General features: G+C 36.9%; 1 long non-coding RNA gene across 1 annotated transcript; it reads right to left on the reverse strand.

Annotated features, from left to right (window-relative positions):
* Window positions 1-417: 417 nt before the first annotated feature.
* On the reverse strand, window positions 418-22,878 carry LOC115418344 (uncharacterized). Its single transcript, XR_003935283.1, has 3 exons — window positions 22,817-22,878; window positions 5,887-5,901; window positions 418-433 (listed from the first exon to the last, which is right to left on the reverse strand). It is a non-coding gene; the product is annotated as an uncharacterized LOC115418344 (long non-coding RNA).
* Between the last annotated feature and the right edge of the window lie 506 nt (window positions 22,879-23,384).

Genomic DNA, 23,384 nt, shown 5'->3' on the forward strand with positions numbered 1-23,384 from the left:
AGTTTCAGATGCTGCAGCTCTTTCATAATTCATAGTTTGAGTTATTGTTTGTTCAGTATTAATTGTCAGCCTTGTAAATCCAAGCTGGACTGACTGTACATATCCTGACCAAGGAAAATCAAATTCTCCCTTTGTGCAGTAATCTACACCTGGCTTTTCTGCCTCTGTCCATTATAACATACATTATATAGACTAAATGTTGTTTATTTGCAACATAGTAAGGCAAACTATTAAAAATAGTTCAATAGATCAAAAACAAATTCATTTTAGCAAAAAAAAAAGTCTCCAATTTGAATGTCTGGGGTCTCCAGAAATTTGTGATGTTAAAATGGGGTCACAAGCCAAAAAAGGTTGGAAACCACTGATATAGATGGTGAATGTGTCTAACTGAATACTGTGAGTGGTCTGTTGTCTTACTCCAGAATTATTTTTGCTGAGATCAGTCGTAGATCTGAAGTTGATTGATTGATTAATTGATTGATTGATGTATTTATTTCGAACATGAATGCCAAACAGAAGAAAATAAATAAACAAAACACTTAAACGTAAGACATATAATACATATTCAAAAAGGAGTGAGAAGAAGTACAACTTATAAACTCCCACCACTTCTCCTTATATAATTAATAACAATAATAACCTTCCTCGTCTAATCATATCTATACACTATGCCATAATATGACTGATACTTACTAGTAAATAATTAGGTTTCTGGCTTTATATTATTATGAACAAATATAATATGATTTACATAAACACATAATACAATAACACATACATGTAAATACATATTCATACACAGATCTACACACACACATGTACACCTGCATATATACACACACACATACACACCTATACATACATTTACACACACTTACCACATACTTGTACATCTTTAGAACACCCAGTGATCCCCAAGCCCTCCCTCCTCCTTGTACCTCTAAAAAATTGTGTCTTTGTACCTCTTTTTAAATTCTTTCATGCTTGGACATTGCTTTAACTCTATATTAAATCTGTTCCACAGTCTCACCCCGCTGACAGAAACACAAAAACCCTTCCTAGTCGTGCGTATTAAGGGAATTTTAAAGTTAATTTTCCCCCTTAAATCATAACCCCCCCTCATGAATACTGAATAATTTCTGTATATTTGTTGGTAAAAGATTATTTTTTAGCTTTGTACATTATTTGAGCTGTTTGAAGTTATTCTTTTTTTTCTGCCTCAGACTGATTGTCTTTTTTTTTGTCCATTTATTTTTGACTTGATAAACATCTGCTGTAAGATTACATTAAAGGTTAAATGAGTTAGATTTATGCCAACAAAACTTTAAAAACAGAACGATTGTATTTTAATTGTTGCAAGATGAGCCATTTTTATCAGCAGACGGAGCAGATCATCTTACCTGGACTTGTCCATCTGTCTTCAGTCGTCCTCTAACTGAGCTTCTTCTTATTTTCTCTGTCTTCCAGTAGGTGGCATCCAGCATTAAGATACACTACGTACTATATCTGAGTTTAGTATCTTCAAAGCCCAGAATGGACCAACTGGACACCAACTTTAATCATTCATCACATTGTTATCAGTGTCTGTAGGGGAGGGTGAGGTGAGGGGTTTTCATTTGGTTAATTCCACTCAATGCACAGGACAGAAGATTTGTCTAAATATTGACAGGAACACAAAAATATCATCTGGTGAGTAGGAATATTAAATCATTCTTGCATCTATGTAAACAAGCAGCATGAAAAACAGATAATAATGTACTGCTAGTATTGCAACTATATTGTAAATATGTGAATAATATTTAAATCTAAATGTATATAAATATTTATATTAATAGCAGATTTCTTTTTTCTCTCTTTCTATCTCTTATCTTATCTTATCTTATCTTATCTTATCTTATCTTATCTTATCTTATCTTATCTTATCTTGATCCATAAACATCTGATTAATCACAGTATCATTAATGCATCAGCTAAAGTACAGAAGATGATGCACTGATGAAATGTTTGGTCTATATCCATCCATCTGAGGGTGACTGTAAATATGCAGCGGATAATCTTATTAAACCATGAAAAACTATTTAAAAAGACCAAGCTACACTGACTTTCAAAGGTTACATTATCTGAACATCCATCCTTTTGATCCCTCCTTATTTGAAACCCTGAATGTGTTCCTCATCAGCCTGATCTGCCTCTAACCTGCTGCCATGTTTCAGACTAAATAATTCATTAATGGTGATATCATGGGATTTATTGACTGGAATTCGTCTAACAATTTGATATATTGACCTGTTTTAGCTTAAAGATAAAGGAAGACAGGGTTATCTTGGTAGTTAGCATTATTTGACATATTTTCCTCAATGCAAAAAAAAAAAAAAAAAAAAAAGGGGGTGTTCGATAGCTAGCAGGTTTAATTTTGAAACTGTCTGGCATCTGACTCGATAATTTATCAATATGCTGAATCTCTGGGTGGTGAAAAACCTCCTCATGCGCCTTCTCTTTATTAGACAAAACACAGCTAAATAACTCGTTTTTGGAACTCCAGTTTATGTTTAACAGGCTTCTCCATCTGAATGATATGAAGATGATGATTTCACTAAAAAATTTGAACACAACAGAAATAGCATTAAAAGTACATGGAGTGTATTAAACAGTATAATTAACCCATGAAGACCCAGTGTGTTCCGAAAATAATGTTTCTCTCTATTTAACCTTTAAGTAATTTATCACCATTTATTGTAATATTACCCTCTGTATTTTGCCAATTTTCGGTGAAAATCAAGTATTTTCTTATATTTACAAGTGTGTTATAATTTATGTTTTTTGCAAATGACACAAATATTTTTTGTTCTGGTGTGGAATAGCAGTAAAATTGCTGGAAAGTGAAAGAAGTGGTTTGATACAACTAAACTGTATTTAACCCTTTCATGGATACTGGTCACTACAGTGGACAGCTATTCAAAGCTCTTCTCTTGTATATTTATGGATTTTATTGTTTTAGTTCCATATCAGCCAACACAGTGTACACTTATGCATCATCCCACCCACTGTAATTCATACCATTACTGTAACTTTGCAGTTCTAGTTAAACCAGATCTGCAGTAACATGTTTGAGTACTGAAGGGGTGGGAATTATATTATACTTCCTCCCACTCCTTTTCAAATGTGCAAATGAAGTCATGTATATGTATAAGTTTTGTTTTTGTGTTTTCTTCCATGACCTCGTACTACCTGTTTTATTTCTAAAGACTAAGTAAGAATACTTTGTTTTGTTGCATATTCGAAATAAACTAAACTAAAAAAACCCAAAACAATTGCTTGTTATTGTTACTAAACTGCAATTAACTGTTTCTTTTTTGTTTTTAGTTTTTTTAACAAAAAAGTTGGGGGTTTTTTGCATTTCATTTCCATGAAGTGACTAATGACTAGTATTTGAGTATGTTAAAATGTGAGAAAACAGCAGATTAGCAGCATTAAAAATGTTTTTATTTCATAGTTTTCACACGATATATCAGTAAATCCATGTTTTTTTGCTTCAAAAATTAAACGCATGGTGTCAAGCGGACATTTTTGGAACTCCATGAAAAATAGGTTCATAAGAAAATTTTTAGTCGCATTGTTTTTTTCATGCCTAAAGAGCAATAAAAACGCTCAGGAAATAAATGTTGATTAAGGTTCTCATACTTCATGCATGAAAGGGTTAACCCATAAAGACCCAGAGGTAATTTTCTGTCAGGTCCCAAATGAATTTTTCTTTATTTTTAACCTTTCTTAAGTGATTTATCCCCATTTATTCCAGTATTATGCTTTGTATTTTTGTATTTTTAAATTAAAAATCCATTATTTTCCTATATTAAATTTACTGATCCAGACGTTCATAAAAGCTCAGATTAAAGTTGAGGGTTATTATATAAAAAACATAGAAAACTGAAGAAAAACAGACTTTTTCAGCAAATCTATCACTAACTGAACATAAACCCAGTGTGTCCATCCACTGTCATTGATCCAGCTCCGTGGGTTTTACTGGTGACTCACTGTTGTAGAAGATGACGGTGTTTCCACGTTCACTACGGAGCCTCTGAACGTCCAAATGGGTCATATCTGATGACCATGAAAAGATGACAAATTGCATTTTATAGTAATTATTTACATGTACTGATAGGATTAGTGGATCACCAGATATTAAACAGTTTAGATCAGTAGATGGTTTTGGTCACCAGTGGGTCTTTGGGTCTTGACGGGTTAAATTTGAACAAATCTAAATGTATGTTATTTGGAAATCAGAAGAGAAATACAGAAGTAAAGGTAAGCATTGATCAAAATAAGCATAGAAAGGATAAATTAAATTTAATTCCTTGGTGTGATCTTAGACAAAATCTGCTGGAAACCACACATTAAATATGTTTGGGGGAAAATGCCACAGAGCGTTACTGTCCTCAATCAGAAAACACTATACAAGTTATACTGTACATTATTTTTTCCCTTATTTGAGTTACTTTGATGAGGTGTGGGGAAAAACATGTAAAAGCAATATACAAACAATATATACATACATAGACAAATAATACAGGATATAGACACCATACAAATGAACTGTTTTTAAGATTTCAAACTCTAAAATTAAAAAAGAAGTTTAAAACAGCACAATTAATATTTAAACTAAGACATAACTGACTTCCAATTAAAACACAGAAATTGTTTTTAGAGAGAGAAAGGGGAGATAATTTAATAGGGAAACGGAATTTGAAAATATGTTGCGTTTGAACAACTGTAAAAAGGACGTGGGTTTCAGTCACAGGGGTTAAATTATGGAACAGCTGAACAGATGAAATAAAGCAAAGTAAAAGCATAAATCAGTTAAAGGAAAACATAAAATACAATTTTTACTTAAATATAAGGATGAGGAACAGTAGTTTAACACAGAACAATAATGGAAGTGATTAAAGAAGGAAACACAGCAGTATTTATTTATTTTGTGCAGTTCTGTTTTCTATGGCCTATTATAACTTGAGTTCTTTTTCAGTAACCTAGTGCTGACCTGTTCTTTTTATGGACTGCATATATTAGTTATGTAAAACTGAGGTCGGACAGTATAAGCTCGGCTTCTTCCTGCTCCATTTCAGACATAAAGTGTTGTTTAGGAGCCACAGTGAGGTATTTGTACATTGTGTGACTTTATTTTTGTTTTTATTTTTTTGGGGTGGTTTATTGCCTCTAATATTCTGGAGGGTTTTGTTTACATTTATGGTTTCTCTTTGCCTTTTGCTCACCTTTGTATTTTATTCCTACTTATGTTTGAAATAAAGTTTGTCATTATCATTATCAGTGTTATAATGCAATCGAGCTCCTCAAATATCGGTGAAAACATGTACTATATGCAGATCTACACCCTTGACTACATATGAATAATATCACATTAACCCATAAAGACCCAGTGTTACTGTTGTGGCAGTTCCCAAATGAATTTTTCTCTCTATTTACCCTTTCTTAAGTAATTTATCACCATTTATTATAAAATTATCCTGTTTTTGTTTTGCGTTTTAAAGTGAAAAATGAATGTATTTTCCTATGTTTAATTCACTGATCATGTAGGTGTTCATTTAACCCTTTCATGCATGAATTATAAGGACCTTACTCAAAAATTTTTTCTTGAGTGTTTTTATTCCTCCTTGGGCATGAAAAAACCAATGCAATTGATTTTTTTTTTTTTCATTGAGTTACAAAAATGTCCATGCATTACATTTTTGAAGTAAAGAAACGTGTTTAAATCCCAATATCAGAAAGTGATACTAAAACAATGAAATAAAAACATTTTTTAATGCTGCTAATCTGATGTTTTCTCCCATTTGAACATATTCTAATGCTAGTTATTACTCACTTCATGGAGACAACATGCAAAAAAACCTTTGTGTCTAACAGATAACAAGTGATCTACACTCAAACATGTTAGTTCAGATCAGTTTTATCAAGAACCGCAAAGGTACAGTAATGGTCTGAATGTCAGTGTATATTGGGTTGGTGCATAAGCGTCCACTGTGTTGGCTGATATGGAACTAAAACAACAAAACCCATGAATATACAAGAGAACAGCAGGAGAAGAACTGTCCACTGTAGTGACCACTATGCATGAAAGGGTTAAGATCAGAGTAAATTCAAAGATTATATCAGAAACAGAGAAAAGTGAAGAAAAAAAATATTTTTCAGTAAAATACATCATTAAATGAACATAAACCATGTATTTCCATCCAAAGTAATTTATCGAGCTCTATGCGTTTTACTGGTGAATCAACGTTTCAGGAGATGACAGTGTTTTCATGTTCACTACAGAGCCTCTGAGCATCCAAATGGGTCATATCTGATGACCATGAAAAGATGCATTTTACACCAATTATTTAAATGTATTGATAGGATTAGTGGATCAACAGGTATTAAACAGTTTAGATCAGTAGATGTTTTATGTGGATGTTTTCGTCTTTATGGGTTAAACTTGTAATAGAGAACGTGGACTATTAGGCGATGGGTTTGTTTTCTTGGATCCCTGAAAAGCTTCCAGTCCTAGTCCACACTGATGCGTCTACCAGGCTTTACTGAAGTGTTGATATGATATGATACGATGTGTGCTGAAAGGTCATGGGTTCATGGCTGGGCCTGTCCTGTCTATCACTTCAGCCTGCATGCCCTGGGTCCACCTATCCCATGTGTCTCTGCTCTGTCTGGTCGGCCCTGTTGTTTCTGGAAAGCACTTTCATCCTGATCCTCATCACTAATTCATCCGCTTACGACCTCCATCCATCAGCGGCAGCTCAAGTATGAAAACACCTCAGGCTAACGCACTACAATAGTGGTCTGGCTTCCTCCTCACACCATGAAACCATCTCTGCTTTTTTCTTTCCTTCTGATATACCTGGAAAAAAAAAAAACAGTCCTCCCCCACCCCACCCCCCTCTCCTCCTCCTCCTCCTCCTTCTCGACACTATCTATTTCTTCTATTTTTCTTCAGCCATTGCCCTGTGCCTCTGAATCTGTCTCCCCTTTTTTGTTTCTGCCTCCTCTGTGCTCTGTTTACACCACTCATTCTTTTTCACCTCTCTCTGCTTTTCATTTCCAGCTGCATTTATCCGAACTGGCTCCTAAAAGCAAACATTACTGTAAGTGCCAATGACAAGATAATGGTCTGCTGGTAGTTAGTGTTCTAAACACAGTGCTGCTAATGCTGGATCCTCTGTGTGATTCACAAATGTTCCTGGCAACATGTACTTTGCAGTTTAGTCATTTTTCTGTGATAATGCTAAAAAAAAAAAAAAAAAAAAAAAAAAGGTATGATTCTTCTCCGATTGTGCTGTACGGGGATCAAGGTTACAAACAGTCTCAATGCAGTGGAAGGTATTTAGTTATATTTTGATTTTTTTGGCAGAAAACTATCTTTTTCATGCTTTATGAAAATGCATTTGCCCTGTGGAAACTATTCAAAGTCTATTGTCCTTCATGAATGCATGGGTGTCAGGCTGAAAAATGCTAGGTTTGCTCTGCTGGTGAATGCTGATGTTCAAGAATGTGCAAGTGTTTTCAGCTGTCATCTGTGAAATCCACCATTTACAATATGAGCAAAAGCTGTGCTCTTCAATACTGGGATGGTGATGTGACTTTTGCAGTGTGCATTTGAGGTATAAGGTGTACACATATACTCACTGTTCTGTCAATTTGCATTTTTCTGCACTTGGACAACTATGCTATTTTAGTAGGGTGTGTGTGAGTATAAATGATTTCATACTGTCAGTTATGATAAAATGCAGTGCACTGGGAAGTACACAGATGTTGTACTCACAGCTGTCAAGTAACATGCAGTATGAATGTATAGAGGAAGTGGACAGAGTTACTATGAAGTCACCTATTAGTTTTCTGAACTGAACTTCGTGACTTTGGGTGTTTTCGCATCTACTTTGTTTTGTCCGTTTAAAACAGACCGGAGTTCGTTTCACTGGAAAGTCCGGACTTTCTTCTAGGCGGACCGTTTCTAAACAGACTCTGAACCGGTTCACTTCTGGTGTGAATATAACCGGCCTCGAGCCCAAACAAACCAAGGAACCATGAGTCTTTTTGTGCTTGATGAACCACCGTAGCCTCGAGCAACACGCCTTCACCGATGCAGAATGACACAGAAAACATTGACAAACTGGCTCCGAATGAGCTGTTCCTGACAGTCAACATTATTGTCATAAATTTGTGTCTTTGAAAATAGAATACATATTATGAAAACGATAGCTGCACGTAGAACCTCCATGTTTGTTTTTATCAACACCCACCGTCTCTGTTTCAGACAGTTCATCACATGCGTGCTTCTGTTGACAAATTTTGTTCCACTAGCAAAAAGTGCAATGAGAATCTGAGCCCACCCAAATAAAAAAAAATAAAGTCTGTATTTGATCCGAACCAAACAAGCCGACCAAAGGACTTTCCAGGTATCAATACACCCTTGGAGAAAGAAGTGTCCATAATTGGACAAAAAGGGCAGAGCTGCAGGAGCACAAGGGGTCAGACAAGCAACTGGCTCAGGTTCCAATAGGCCTCTTTCTAAAAACACTATGAAGTAACTAAGTATACCAGTCTCATCTGTTTTATGTGAAATCATTTGTCCTCTGTTAATCACATTTTACTCACCTGTTAAATTTTTAATTAAAAAAAAGCCTTTTTCCCCCTAACAATCGAATCGAATCGAATCGAATCGAATCGTATCGAATAGAATAAGCTTTATTGTCATTGTAGAATATCATTGTAAATTTCAACAAAATTTGGTTTTATGTTCTGGAAGGTGCTCAAGTAAACACATACATCAATTATAAATAGAAAACAGTCAACTTTAAAAAAAAAAAAAAAAAAAAAGGCGCGCACGCACACACACACACACACACACACACACACAAAAGTGAGTCCGGTAGCAAAATATGCAGGCTGTACATGTGACAGTACCAACTATAATGTCAAGTGTTTGAAGTTTAAAGTGAGTAGTGTAATGTCCTGAGTATGGGTTTCATTACTATTTACAGCAGAGTGCAGTTACATTGTAAAGTGACTGTGATTATTTGGTTTGGTTCAGATCAGCCACGGCTCTGGGACAGAAATGGTTCTTTGACTATAAGTTGTTTTTGTACAGCCTTGTTATTGCTTATTAACCACAACTACAGTTGAGCTGAGTTTGGATAAATATGTTGTTGTTTTAGTTTGTCTGTTCTGAGCTTTTGATTTAAGTTGAAGACATAGTCGGTGACAGTGACGCAGGACAAAGCTGGATACCACCCAACACCAAAAACAAAAAAGAGTCTGTTCTGAGCTGCAGCAGAAACATGATGGTAGACTTCATGAACATTTACCTCATAAATGACTTAGTCCGGAGTAGTGAAAAACAGAATTATCATGAGATTGATAATTATTATACATTATTAATTACATAATTAAACCTAATTATGATGTAGAAAAAATGTCCAACAGTGAGCTTATGTTACTGTTGGTGTGGGGTTTTTTTTATTGTATATTGGCTTTGTAACAGATATCAGAGTATATTTCAATGATTTAAATATTAAATATGTGTTTATACCAACGTGCTCATTGACACATCCTCTGTCAGAAGACCATAGTCAGCTGTCTGTGGTAACAATAGAAGGTTTAAGACAGGTGGGGTGAAGAGAGAAAGATACAATATTAAAAAAAAGAAAAAAAGAAAAAAAAAAAAGGCTGACATAGTGCTCATGGCCTGGGTAAAGAACAGAATAGATCTGTATTGTCACAGGAACAATGAAAATCAATTTAGCAGCAAAAACAATTAGTGCAAAAAAAAAAAAAAGGACTGTATAAAAATATCACAAAAAATACTGAAAATGTAGGGAATGTACGAAAGCTACAAGATGAAATATGAAATGTACATATACTACTGAAGTACCATTAAAACTACTGAAATATACACAAGCTAACTGTATACTAGACAACAAATATAGAAGTCAGCCTCTCTTCTGCTTGTCGTTCTACCTTTCTTCATCTCTACCTCTTCCCCTCCTCTTCCTGTCCCTTTCTCCTCCTGTCCTTCCATCTCTGGTGCCTTCCCTCTGTCCCCTCTCTCTCTCTCTCTCTCTCTCTCTCTCTCCCTGTCTCTCTCTCTGCTGACAGCTGTGTATGCAGTGCTGTAAATGGCCTGGTGTGTGTGGTTGTGATGTGGTCTGACTGTGGTCACTTTGCACTGCCACTGTGGTTCATTCTTACCAGTCTGCTGCTTCGCCCTGTCTGGACCCAGTTGGCCGGCCTTCTGGCTGACTGACTGACTGACTACAGCAGTGTAATTGGGGCAATACGACAAATGCACGCGCACACACACACAAACACACACACACACACACACACGTTCTCAGCTGCACGACTGCAAGCCTGTCATAAACTATCCCTATGTGTCATGGGAGACACAGGCCAGCCATCAGCGTCCCTTTGCTTCTCTGTTCCCGACTTAGTGCTCCCTGTTGTCTAAATACTGAGACAAAACACCATTTGTCATCCAATAATTGCGACCTGCGGAGAACTGGTCAGTGATAAATCTGAGACTGTTCAACAGGATGACTTACGGTGCTTTGTATGTGTTAGTCGGGGGTGATGGGAATTATGATATACTGTATATGTTAGAGACACAGGGTGTAGGTTGTGTGTTTAGCAGTGTTTAGATCAGTGGTTCCCAACCTTTTTTGGCTCGTGACCCCATTTTAACTTCACAAATTTCTGGCGACCCCAGACATTCAAAACAGAGACTTTTTTTTGCTAAAATAATTTGTTTTTGATCATATAATAGTTTGCTATACTATATTGCAAATAAAGGTTAATTTTAGATGACATTTATTCTATATAATGTATATTATTATGGATGGAGGCAGAAAAGCCAGGTGTAGATTACTGCACAAAGTGAGACTTTTATTTTCCTTGGTCAGGATATGTACAGTCAGTCCAGCTTGGATTTACAAGGCTGACAATTAATACTGAACAAACAAGAACTCAAACTATGAATTATGAAAGAGCTGCAGCATCTGAAACTGACCACAATGAACATTTGAAAGATAAACAGAACCACAGTGCTTCAGTTTCAGCTTCACAGTTTGTCATGTCTTTTATGGATAGGGATTGTCTCTGTAAACTCACCAAGATAGATAGATAGATAGATAGATAGATAGATAGATAGATAGATAGATAGATAGATAGATAGATAGATAGATAGATAGATAGATAACTTTATTCATCTCATAGGGAAATTTACAGGTTCCAGCAGTAGCATCCCAAACTTGAAAACAACAGTAAAAACACAATAGTAAAAAAATACTTTAAATTTAATGGGACAGCTGAGCCTGCACACGTCTCTGCTGCCGTTTTTTTTTTTTTTTTTTTATCAATTACTACAAATTTCAGACAACCCCATTTGAACTCCAGGCGACCCCACATGGGGCTGTGACCCCAAGGTTGAAAAACACTGATTTAGATATTACTAAACTGCACCATCTTGTTATCTTGTTTTGTTTCTGCAACTTTCCTTTTTGTAAATAGTGTAGGCATAAATAAGCTGTTGCTTCAGCCTACACCTTTTTGCTCCGTATGTATGTATAAATCATGCTCTGTTAAATGGACGAATAAATTACTACTACTACTACTAGATAGGCTGAACATGAACATAGGAGGTGACAGGGGAAGGTAGGCCAGAGCAGGAAAAAATGAAAACACTGATGTACTGAAAAGGCAAACATGGTTAGAGGTATAAGTCTGGCGGAGAAGAAGGGAGAAGAACTACGGAAATAAGTTAATTGCGTGCACTGGAATTCTGTGTTTATGAATGTGTGCATGAAGGTGAAAGAGAAGCAGAGTCAGAAAGAGAGGAAGAGAGGAAGAGGAAGCAGGAGGAAGGGGGGGGGGGGGGGGGCTGCCAGAGGGTGAATGTTGGAACATAGAGCATGCTGTGTTGATTTGATTAAATTCAGTTCTGTTCTATTTGCAGTAGGCCTAGTTACTCAGCTATATTTGTACAGTGCTGTCTGCTGAGTTTTAACAACACCGACACAGATCTCTGGGAGAACATAGGCCTGGGATTAGACTCTGAAATACACTTTTAAAAAGGATACAGGATAAAACTTTTTGGGGGGGGTGGGTAGGAGGGAGGGAGATTAGCAGCATTTGTCAGCCCTGTGGGTTTCCAAATAAATCTATGTGTCCCTGGTACCATTAAACTGAAGCAATAATAATTCACCAACTTTATCCTAAAGTGAAAAGAGGTGGAATAAGAACTTGAAACAGCACTAAAAATAATGTCCAGCAGTTTCTTTTTCTTCTTCTTTTTGGAGACTCGGGACCAGTAAAATGTACATTAGGTGATTAATAAAACATAACTACTGAAAACTGCTCCTGTGTCAGAGGGAAAGGAAGTAGAAGAAGACTTGTGGTTCATTTGTTCTGTGGAGCCTCATAAATATACCACCATATTACTGACGGGCTGACTGCCTCATACAGGAGAATAATCTTTTACAAAGGAAGGAAATCCTGTAGATGACTCCAGAAACTCAGTTAAAGTAGACCCACGAATGTAGGTCAGACACTGATGAGTAGAACCAACACTAACCAGTACAAAATGATGACTTCATACAGGTTTGTTGCAGGTCAGATGACTACAGTTCCATGTCTACTTGTGAACACGCAATAGTCAACCCCATAGCCCTGCTTTGTTATTCACATCTTTTGTTCATGCAGTTGAATTTCACTGTTTGAGGTCATATACTGAACAGAAAATGAAGCGTCTGAGATGTCTCCCATTGGTTTGTGAGCTTGTGTTTTTCAAGAGGGAGCTAAACTAAAGGAAACCGAACCCGCTGTTACTGAAAACACTGACCACTTTGACTAACAGTGTCATGTTTAAGCTATAAAGACCCAGTTTTCTCTATTTTTAAACTTTCTTCAGTGATTTATCACAGTCTACTCTAATATTATGCTCTGTATTTTGCCTTTTTAAGTGAAAATCCAGTATTTTCCTATATTTTACAGGGTGAGGAAGCAAAATTTACAATGAACATTTAGTTGTTTTTTCTCAGCAGGCACTAAGTCAATTGTTTTGAAACCAAACATATATTGATGTCATAATCATACCTAACACTATTATCCATACCTTTTCAGAAACTTTTGCCCATATGAGTAATCAGGAAAGTAAACGTCAAAGAGTGTGTGATTTGCTGAATGCACTCGTCACACCAAAGGAGATTTCAAAAATAGTTGGAGTGTCCATAAAGACTGTTTATAATGGAAAGAAGAGAATGACTATGAGCAAAACTATTACGAGAAAGTCTGGAAGATACTATTAAAGAAGAATGGGAGAAGATGTCACCTGAATATTTGAGGAACACTTGAACAAGTTTCAGGAAGCGTGTGAAGGCAGTTATTGAGAAAGAAGGAGGACACATAGAATAAAAACATTTTCTATGATGTAAATTTTCTTGTGGCAAATAAATTCTCATGACTTTCAATAAACTAATTGGTCATACACTGTCTTTCAATCCCTGCCTCAAAATATTGTAAATTTTGCTTCCCCACCCTGTATATACTGATTATGTAGATGTTCATTAAAGCTCAAATTAAAGTTGATGGTTATTATATTAAAAAAAGAGAAAACTTAAGAAAAAGGTCAGTTTTTGTGGAACATGAATCGTTAACTGAACATAAAATAAGTGTCTCCATCCCAAGGTTATTATCGTCAATGAAAACTAAATGACGAAATAACGAATCGATGTTGTAGAAGATGGCGGTGTTTCCATGGTAACTACGGAGCCTCTGAACGTCCAAATGGGTCATATCTGATGGCCATGAAAAGATGACAAACTGTATTTTACACTAATTATTTATATGTATTGATAGGATTAGCGGATCAACAGGTATTAAACAGTTTAGATCAGTGAATGATTTTGGTCACCGGTGGATGTTTGGGTGTTTATGGGTTAACACCACCAGATACTGATAATTAATGTTAACACATAGCACAGTTATGTCTACAAGCTAAATGGTTCCACTAGGTTTGGCTCATTAAAAAAACAAATTAAGTTGAAAGGTACAGTACTGTGAAATTTTTTGAATTCATGACACACTGAGTTTTACCTCCCAGTTCTACATAAAAACACTACAAAAAAGAATAGATTCACTTTTCAGATTCCCTTGAATCACTGTAAGATTTTGCATGTTTTACTCTGAAGCCAATAATATACAAAGTTTCAAAAAAAAAAAAAAAAAGAAGAAGACCACTGTTACAGTAATGGGAACTTTAAGCAATGAATAAACACTAATGAGGGTAGCTGACAGACCATATAATCCAAGGATGTCAAACTCATTTTAGTTTAGGAGTCATACAACCTAATTTGAATTCAGTGGACCAGTAAAATAATAGCATAACTTTTCTTTTTGTTGTAGTGTGACAAAAGTTAAATTACAGTATGAAAATGTTTACATCTACAAACTATCCTTCTGTAAAACATTTGAATAACCTGAACATCCATGGACAACCTGAAATTTCTTAAGAAAATTAAGTACAGTTTTAATAACATTATGCCTCAGGTTATTATTTACACATGTACAGAAATCTGGACCTGAAAAATGTAGCATTTAACTTTATGATCCAAACAACTTGTGAAGACTCAGTGCCACCTTTGACTGTCAGTGTCTTCTGTGTAATTTCTGTCCTTTGCAAATTCATCCCATGGGTGAGATTGATTGTTCCATGTTAATTTTCCCTGTAAAAGATTGACTCACTGTTGGAGTCTGCCTCAAGTGGCCGTTTGAGGAACTGCAGTTTCTGGCACTGCTTTGGCATCACTTTCCATCCCTAAGTTGTCAACTGGTTGATCCATGTTAACATGTCCAGTGTGTAATTTGTGGTACTGTGGGCCTCTGAATCCAAATAATAACAAAATACATAGTTTGATGCCGCTGTGATCCCAGTGTGGGATCATGGTAGTTTTTGTTTTCACCATCCCTGCTGATACCAACTGTGATGTGACTCAGAACTCTGACTTTTTACTACCCCACCCCCGAAGGGGAGCCAAAGTGTATTGTTTTTGGTTTGGTTTGTTTGTTTGTTTGTTTAACACTCTAGCAGCAAAACTATTGGTTGAATTCATACCAAATTGGCTTTATAGATTGCCAGTGATGCAGAATAGATCTGATTACATTTTGGGAAAAGTAGGTCAAAGTTCAAATTGAATATGAATTTTTAAAATCTCTTTTTTTTTCTCCATTTACTTATAATGGGTGAAATTTCAATTGTCTGTAGCAGCAAAACTATTGGTTGAATTCATACCAAATTGGGTTTATTGATTGTCAGTGACTCAGAATAGATGTCATTATTAATAATAATAATAATAACAAAAATAATAATAATAATAATAATAATAATAATAATAATAATAATAATAATAATAATAATAATAATAATAATAACAATATATCACACTTATATAACGCTTTTTTGGACACTCAAAGACACTTCACAAACAATCCAAACCAAAAGAACAGAGAGAAAAGAAAGAGGCTCAAGAAAATGTAAGTTTGAACAGGTGAGTTTCGACTAGTGATTTGAAGTTTTGTATTGAGCCTGAGTTCCTGATGTTTTGTGGGAGGTTATCGACGGACTTATACATTTGGAGAAAAGTAGGTTAAAGTTCGCATTTTTTATGAATTTTTAGAATCTTTTTTTTCCATTTACTGATGATGGGCGAAATTTCAAATACCTATAAAAACATCAATTTTGTTTCAACTTACTTCAAATTTGGCACATACATAGAGGCAACTGATATGCTGACATCCGCACACGCATAGACATGATGACATCAGCTGGATTGATGCACAAAAAAACTACATTACATGTGAGGGGCGGGGTTTGTTGTCCCTGGCACCACTTATTACTTTTTAGTTATGTATTTTCCCATTTAATTATATTTAATGATTGCATTGAATAAAATGATGTGTTTCTCTGAATTGGACCGTTGTTTGGAAGTTTTACTATAATTTAAAAACATAACTCAACAAAAAATCTAAGTAGATATTTTAACATGGTAATATTGCATATTATAGCTTTCATTGAGTGGTTGCAGTTTGTTGGCACATGCACAGCTGGTCTGTTCCAGGTCCAAGTCATACTGCCAGAAACCAAGCATTAAAATCTGCAAATATCAGTTTGTATCTTTTGTTGAATTTTCGATCCTAAGAGTCACTTGTTGTTCTGGCATGTAAATAGGATGCAGCCTCCAAAGCATATAAACTGTAATAATGAGGATTAGTGCTATATTTACAGTTACCGTCAATAACTGTGTTACACAGTATCCCCTGTATCCTAAAACTAGTGACAAAGTATAACAAGCAATCATTTTAGCAGATGCTGGCAGACAGAACAGTTGTGACTGCTTCTAGACCGAATGTTCAATATTGCCAGCAAAATCATCTAAGCCTTAATAAAACCAAATGCTTCCTGGTAGCGAGTCCAATAAGCAAACATTTCCTGAAAACAAATCCAATTTCTAGGCATAACCAGGAAGAGGTATGAAAAAATATTGCTTTCAAACATAATTCTATTGATGAAGCTGAATTTAATTTTCAGCTTTCAATTTAATACAGTTCAGTGTTGGACTCAAAGTTTCTCCAAATGTGTTTATGAATTTGATGGATGGATGAAGCTCTGTGAGTCACTGTGTCGTTGGTGAGTGTATAGCGTTGTGAGCCGATGTCTGGTGACAGCTTGGGAACAGTCAGCCAGCCAGCTCCAGTCCCAGAGGACACTTAGACTAGGTCACACACACACACACACACACACACACACACACACACACACACACACACACACACACACACACACACACATAGCCCAGACTGGCTTGATGCTCGCTCAATGTCACTCTGACATTTACTCTCCCAGGGAACGCTTCTGTCACAGAGGACTATGTGTCATAAAATGGAGGCAAATTTTTACAGGATAACTCTATAGGGTTACTACAGAGCACACATCCAATAATACAATGTAACACCAGTATCTATATGTATGTTTAATGTTTGCTCTGTTGGTACCTTAACTGCAGGGACTCCCTCAAAAAACATTCATAAGTGGCCAAAAAGTTAGTTCCCATAGACACTGTATTAGTCATGAATAAGCCCTGATAAAGATACTAGAACTGTTTTCACATTATTAGACAAGGATGATGCTGTTAAATCTCAAACCTTTTTAGTTGGTTATGAAGAATTATTATTTATCAGTATCAGTGGTGAAGTGGTCCCTGGAGAAGTGGGTATACTCTCAATTTTTGCCTTTTTTTTTTCCTTGTAAGTAGTCTAAAAATACCCTGTTTTAGGAGGGATGGAGCAGGAGCAGTTTGTAGGTTTTATTGGTCACACAAGCAGCTGCATGAATGGAAATGTGTTCAACATGAGGCAAACATAGGATAACGTTAGCCTTTCATAACGTTAGCCTTTCATAATGTTAGCCTACTCGAATAGTTGAACTACTGGCGGCAAAATCTCTTCTCCTCTAAATGTGCAGTCACATGGCCAGTAGTTTAACAGTGACTCATTCTGAAACCACCTTAAAACTTACCCCAGAATTATGTATTCCATGAAAGTAGGTTCTCTCAATATGTGTCACTCATTTGAAAAACTTTCTCATTCGCATTTCCAATAGTTGTGCATCTTTCAACAAGATGTGCAGTGACCTGTCAATCAACTGGGGTGGCACTGGCACCTGAGGTGTCCAATCAGGTTCCAGAGGTGGTCAACGCTGGTTAGCAATATTTTCCACGGCATGACCCACCCTACTCTGCCTCCTATTGGCTCATCAGTCCTCATGCCTAAAGTTAACCAATCTAATCAGCGAAGGTACCAAGTACTAGCCAATTAGAGGCAGAGTAGGGCGGGTCATGGCTCCACCATCCGAGGAGAAAAAATGGGCAGTTTGGCTCAGATACTACTGAATGGTGTGCATCAGGGGTATTTAGAAGTGGGTATACACATACTGACAGAAAAATAAGTAGATCTACCCTGGACTACACCACTGATCAGAATGTATTTTACATGTGGATTCAACATACACTGAAACTGACTCTGTTTTTAACCCATAGTTGAACATGCACTAACATACCACAGACTGAGGCCACTGGGCTGCCCTATCAGGTGCCTGGGGAGCCAATGGGAGTTAATTACCTTGTTAAAGGGCACATCAGCCACCAATGTATCTGTCAGTCCAGGGAACTGAACCAGCAACCTTTCAGTCATGAGCTGAATCTCCAACTTTCTAGGCCATGGCTGACCCCTGTTTTGTCACCATGTTATCAATCAGCATATTAGACCATTTATCAGGGCCCTCATTCATTCATTCATTCATTTTCTGAACCACTTAGGTCAGTGGTTCCCAACGTTTTTTGGCATGTGACCCCATTCTAACATCACAAATTTCTGGCGACCCCAGACATTTGTTTTGCTAAAATTAATTTGTTTTTGATCATCTAAGAGTTTGCTATACTATGTTGCAATTTCAGACGACATTTAGTCAATATAATGTGCAAGATAGGTGTAGATTACTGCACAAAGTGAGAATTTGATTTTCCTTGGTCAGGATATGAACAGTCAGTCCAGTTTGGATTTACAAGGCTGATAATTAATACTGAACAAACAAGAACTCAAATTATGAATTATGAAAGAGCTGCAGCATCTAAAACCGACCACAATGAACATTTGAAACATAAACAGTACCACAGTGCTTCAGTTTCAGCTTCACAGTTTGTCATGTCTTTTATGGATTGTGACTGTCTCTCTCAACTCACCATATATTTTTTTTTATCAGTAAGTTTGTTTTTTTAAATCAATTTCTAGAAATTTCAGGCGACCACATTTGAATTCCAGGTGACCCCACATGGGTCCTGACCCCAATGTTGAAAAACACTAACTTAGATGTTGAGATGGTAGGTGGGGATGCCAGAATATATCCCAGCCACAAACAGGCAAAGGTGGAGTTCACCCTGGACATGTCACCAGACGAACAACCATTCACTGTCACATTCACACCATTGGATGATTTAGATCAGACAGTTCACATACTGAGGGGCATGTCTGTGGATGGTGGGAAGAAGCCGGAGTACCCACAGAGAACCCACACAGACATGGAGAGAACATGAAAACTTGATTCTGATTCCAGTGCTAGAACTGAACCCAGGAGCAATTGTTGGATTTGCAAAGCTAACAAATGCACCACCGTGGGCCCTTATCATAAAGTCTAAAATACGTCACCATCTATTGTGAGTTTCTGGTATTTATGATGAGTCAAAGTCTGATCATGAACCTTGTTACTGTAATAGGCTTCATATGTTTTGCTCCTCTATACAAAGATACAGTGTAAGCTTTGCAAATGTGAATATAATACAGTTCCTTTCTAGAAGTGGGAAGAAAGGGGTGGGTTGAAATTGTCATGTGGATGGATGAAAGTAGGTGACTAAAGTCTATATAAAATAAAATACACAAATGTCACATGAAAACCAACAGTATTTTATTATCATTATCTTTTACTTTATTTCAATGCTCAAGTTTAGCTTCTTCAGATACTAATACAAATACAACTTTATTTTCCCCCAAGGTTAAATTTGGTAAATAAGGATGAAATTTCTATTGCTAGAAGTCATGAGATTCTGTTGCTCAGTGAGATACAGGCCTCAAACAAAGTCAGTTTCCTCTTGGTCTGTCTGTCTAAAAAATGTTATATCAGTTTGTTTTGAAAAAAGTGGATCCAAGGAACAGTCAGTTGAAATATACACATCATGTTTGTTTTTCCATTGGAGAGAATGGTAGAATCTTCTAAAGGGGGCGGGGCAACAGTGAAACCATGTGACATTGAAACAGGAAATGATCCTCCAGTGAAATGTTGAATTGGTTTAGCTCAGAGTTTTAAAGTCTTCCCAGCACAAGCCCCTGACAGACGGTTTATCTACGTAAAATTACAACCATAACACATAAAACATTCCATTAATTTTTTATTTAAGGTACATTTGTGGACATTACACAAACTGTAAGAGTATTTTAACAACAAACACGTGGCTACAGAATGTCCAGCTGGCACTAGCTAGCATGCTAGGGTTCTAACTACAGTCTACTCTCGTTATACTGCCAACTTCCGTTCACGGCCAAATTGGCGGTATAGCGAAAATGGCGTTACAACGGGTTGCGTCCATAATGTGCATGTCTTTACTATATGATGTCTATGCTGCCTCCGTTAACCCGTTCTAATTGCATTTCTAAATAAATCTTGATTCTGTTATGTTGTAAGGGATCATTTAAAGTGGGGAAACATTTTAAGCATTATTATACCGTGTCGGGAAATGACACCCCATCATCTTGAGGCTTTGGCTTAATCCCACGTCCTCTTCCCGACATCCTGACCTACTGAGTGTTCTGCGATAAATGAACGGTGGCCGTTCTGTAGACCTACTCGTAGCTTGTCGCGATCAGCGTCTGGCGCGTTTGTTTCAGTGCATTGTTAAAATTTATGTGTACTCGATGGCAATCACGCTGGTGGTATAACGGTCGGGAAATCAATGGTATAAGTGTTGTTTGTGCATGGAACTGGGCTGGCGGATGGCGATAGGCGGAAATGGCGGTGGCTAATGGAATAATGCATTGGGGATTTTTGTGCAATGGTTTTGGTCGGTGGTGAGCGAAAATGGCGGTATAACGGCGGGCGGTTTAACGACAGTAGACTGTACTAGTATGCAAATAGCCTTTATATTAAATGAAATTACCTATCATTAATTATCAAAACTTATTGTGAGGGAAACCTACAGCCCAGTATAAAACACAAATTGTTAGAGATTCAGGAAGAAAACCAAACTAGTACTTGCTAACTGAACGTACACAGAGCTAACGGGCACAACTGAGTGACATGAGCTATCGTATGAAAAGACATGATGCCTCACGTAAACGTAAAATAACTTTTTAAGCATCATGATATGCTGATGGTAACTCGGATGAATCTGACAGGTGTAAATGATGCCGATGGAGACAAAGGAAGCACAGTAACCAGTGAGCTAAGGCTTTAAAGGCAGTGTAATATTGTATAAATCAAATCAAATTTTATTTATATAGCTCCAAATCATAACAAAACTTATCTCATGACACTTTACATATCGAGCCGGTCGAAACCAGACTCTAAGCCAGTTTACAGAAACCCAACAGAATCCTCCAGGAGCAAACACTTGTGAGTGGTGACAGTGGAAGGAAAAAGTTCCCTTTAACAGCAGAAACCTGGAGCAGACCCAGACTCCTGGAGGATGGACGTCTGCCTTGACCATTTGGAGTTAAAGAGAGAGAGTAAAGGAAGACAAAAAGAGAGAAAGATAGAGATAGAGACTGGGGGAGAATGGGGGAAGTAGGGGGAGACACATGGATGCAGCTGATGCGTAAACAGGACTCTGTTGTATTTTAACAACTTACTGATGACTTACAAAGTCATGACCACATTTATAACCTATTGTGGTACTTTTATTGTAAAGTGGTACCATTGTGTTTCTGATTTCTAATCTACATGACTGAAAGTAAACTTCAAAGTTCACTGATGCTATTTAAAAACCTTTACCTTTTCCAGATGATGGATTGGAAACATATTACACAACAGTTTTTGGTCGAATGTCCCTCTTCTGCTGCCAGAAACTCATCTGGCCAGACACAGAATCACTCTCAATCAAAGTCACAATTACACAAATACAACCTCACCATGCATAGGTTGTCTCTCAGGCTCTTTTACTGACCTTCTCTTGCTCTCACACTTACCTCCCAACACAATTTCTATAGCACACACTCAGAATGCCACACACATACTTGACACACACACATTTCCATGCTGACCATGTTGTCACAGCTTCCCGCCAGATGGTGTCATTTGGCCAGACAAGGTTGCTCTGCTCCACTTGCCTGCAAAAATGTCTGTCCTAACAAGTTATTTAAAGGGTCACTTCACTCAAATTATTAAAAAAAAAATCATCCCACTTACCGTTTGCAGTGTGTAGCCATGCAGACATTTTCAATTCTTTATTTGCTTAAATTTTAAGGTGATGTGTGCTTCTTTTTTTTTTACACAGAAGGCAAAGAAAACATTTTATGGTGTTCAAAGGATTGGAACATTTTCATCTGAAAAGCTTAACAGTAGACTGTCTCTTCTACAAATAAAGCTGTGATTATTTAGAATAATCCACAGACCTGGCTGCCAAAAGTTCACTGAAAGATGCAGAAAAAGTGAAGACCTGCAAAACAGAAATGATCTCATCCACTGATGGATTTTTAATTGGTCACTCCTGAAGGCTAGCTGCAAAATTAATAAGTACAATGCTCCCTCAGAACTCAGTTTGACTTCTGCACTACCCTTCACCATCTACACACACACACACACACACACACACACACACACACACACACACACACACACACACACACACATACCTCACACTACCTTGTTCTCCCTTCTAGGTTTCTGATCTTTTCACTTCATATCTGTCAGCTCCTGATGATGCCATTTCCTCCTTTCATTTTTCTTTATCACAGAAACAGGTGCCACGGAGAAAAGGAATGTCAAAGTCAATATGTGTGTGAATATGTGTGAGTGTGACACAGAGAAAGGCAGAGAAGAGAAGGGAAGGAAGCCAGGTTTGTGATGTGAGTGTGGCGGCTGGTTTGCATGCTGTGCATTTGTGTGTGTGGGTTAGTGTGACACTGACTTCAATCCGAGGTGGATTTTTCTGTGTGAAAGTACAGGGTGTCTGTAAAGTCTCTTTAGAATTTACCAAATTTATTACAAAAGCAAATGAATAGACACATCTGTGGAAATTATTACAAAATGAAAAGTAGATATTGAAGTTGTTTTGCCTCATTTAATCCACCTCTATATGGACACCGTTAGTTGCACAAAGCTCATCCAGACTGTACTGGATTTGTTGCCATGTTGGCTGTATCTTCTGTTCAGATAGTAGGTCTCAGTGCACGACTCAGATACTTGGGTGAAATCTAATTTTTTTGTGTGCTTGTTTATATTACACATTAATCCAATCCAATCCAACTTCATTTATAAAGCACTTTAAAACAACCACAGTGGACCAAAGTGCTGTACAGAAGACTAAAAGCACAATAAAAACATTAAAAAATGTGCATGTGTATGTACATTAATGTGTAATAGGAACTGAATGCGACCCTGAAGTGACCCACATGCACAGAAGAGGTCCTGACGTAATATGTGGCACGCACTGTGTTTATGGAAGTAAGTATGTTTGTCCTGCCGCTCCTCCTCCTGGGATGCAGAATTGTGATGTTTGTCACATTTCAAT

This window comes from Sphaeramia orbicularis, chromosome 4 (genome assembly GCF_902148855.1).
Source record: "Sphaeramia orbicularis chromosome 4, fSphaOr1.1, whole genome shotgun sequence".
In the NCBI taxonomy this organism is placed as follows: Eukaryota; Metazoa; Chordata; class Actinopteri; order Kurtiformes; family Apogonidae; genus Sphaeramia; species Sphaeramia orbicularis.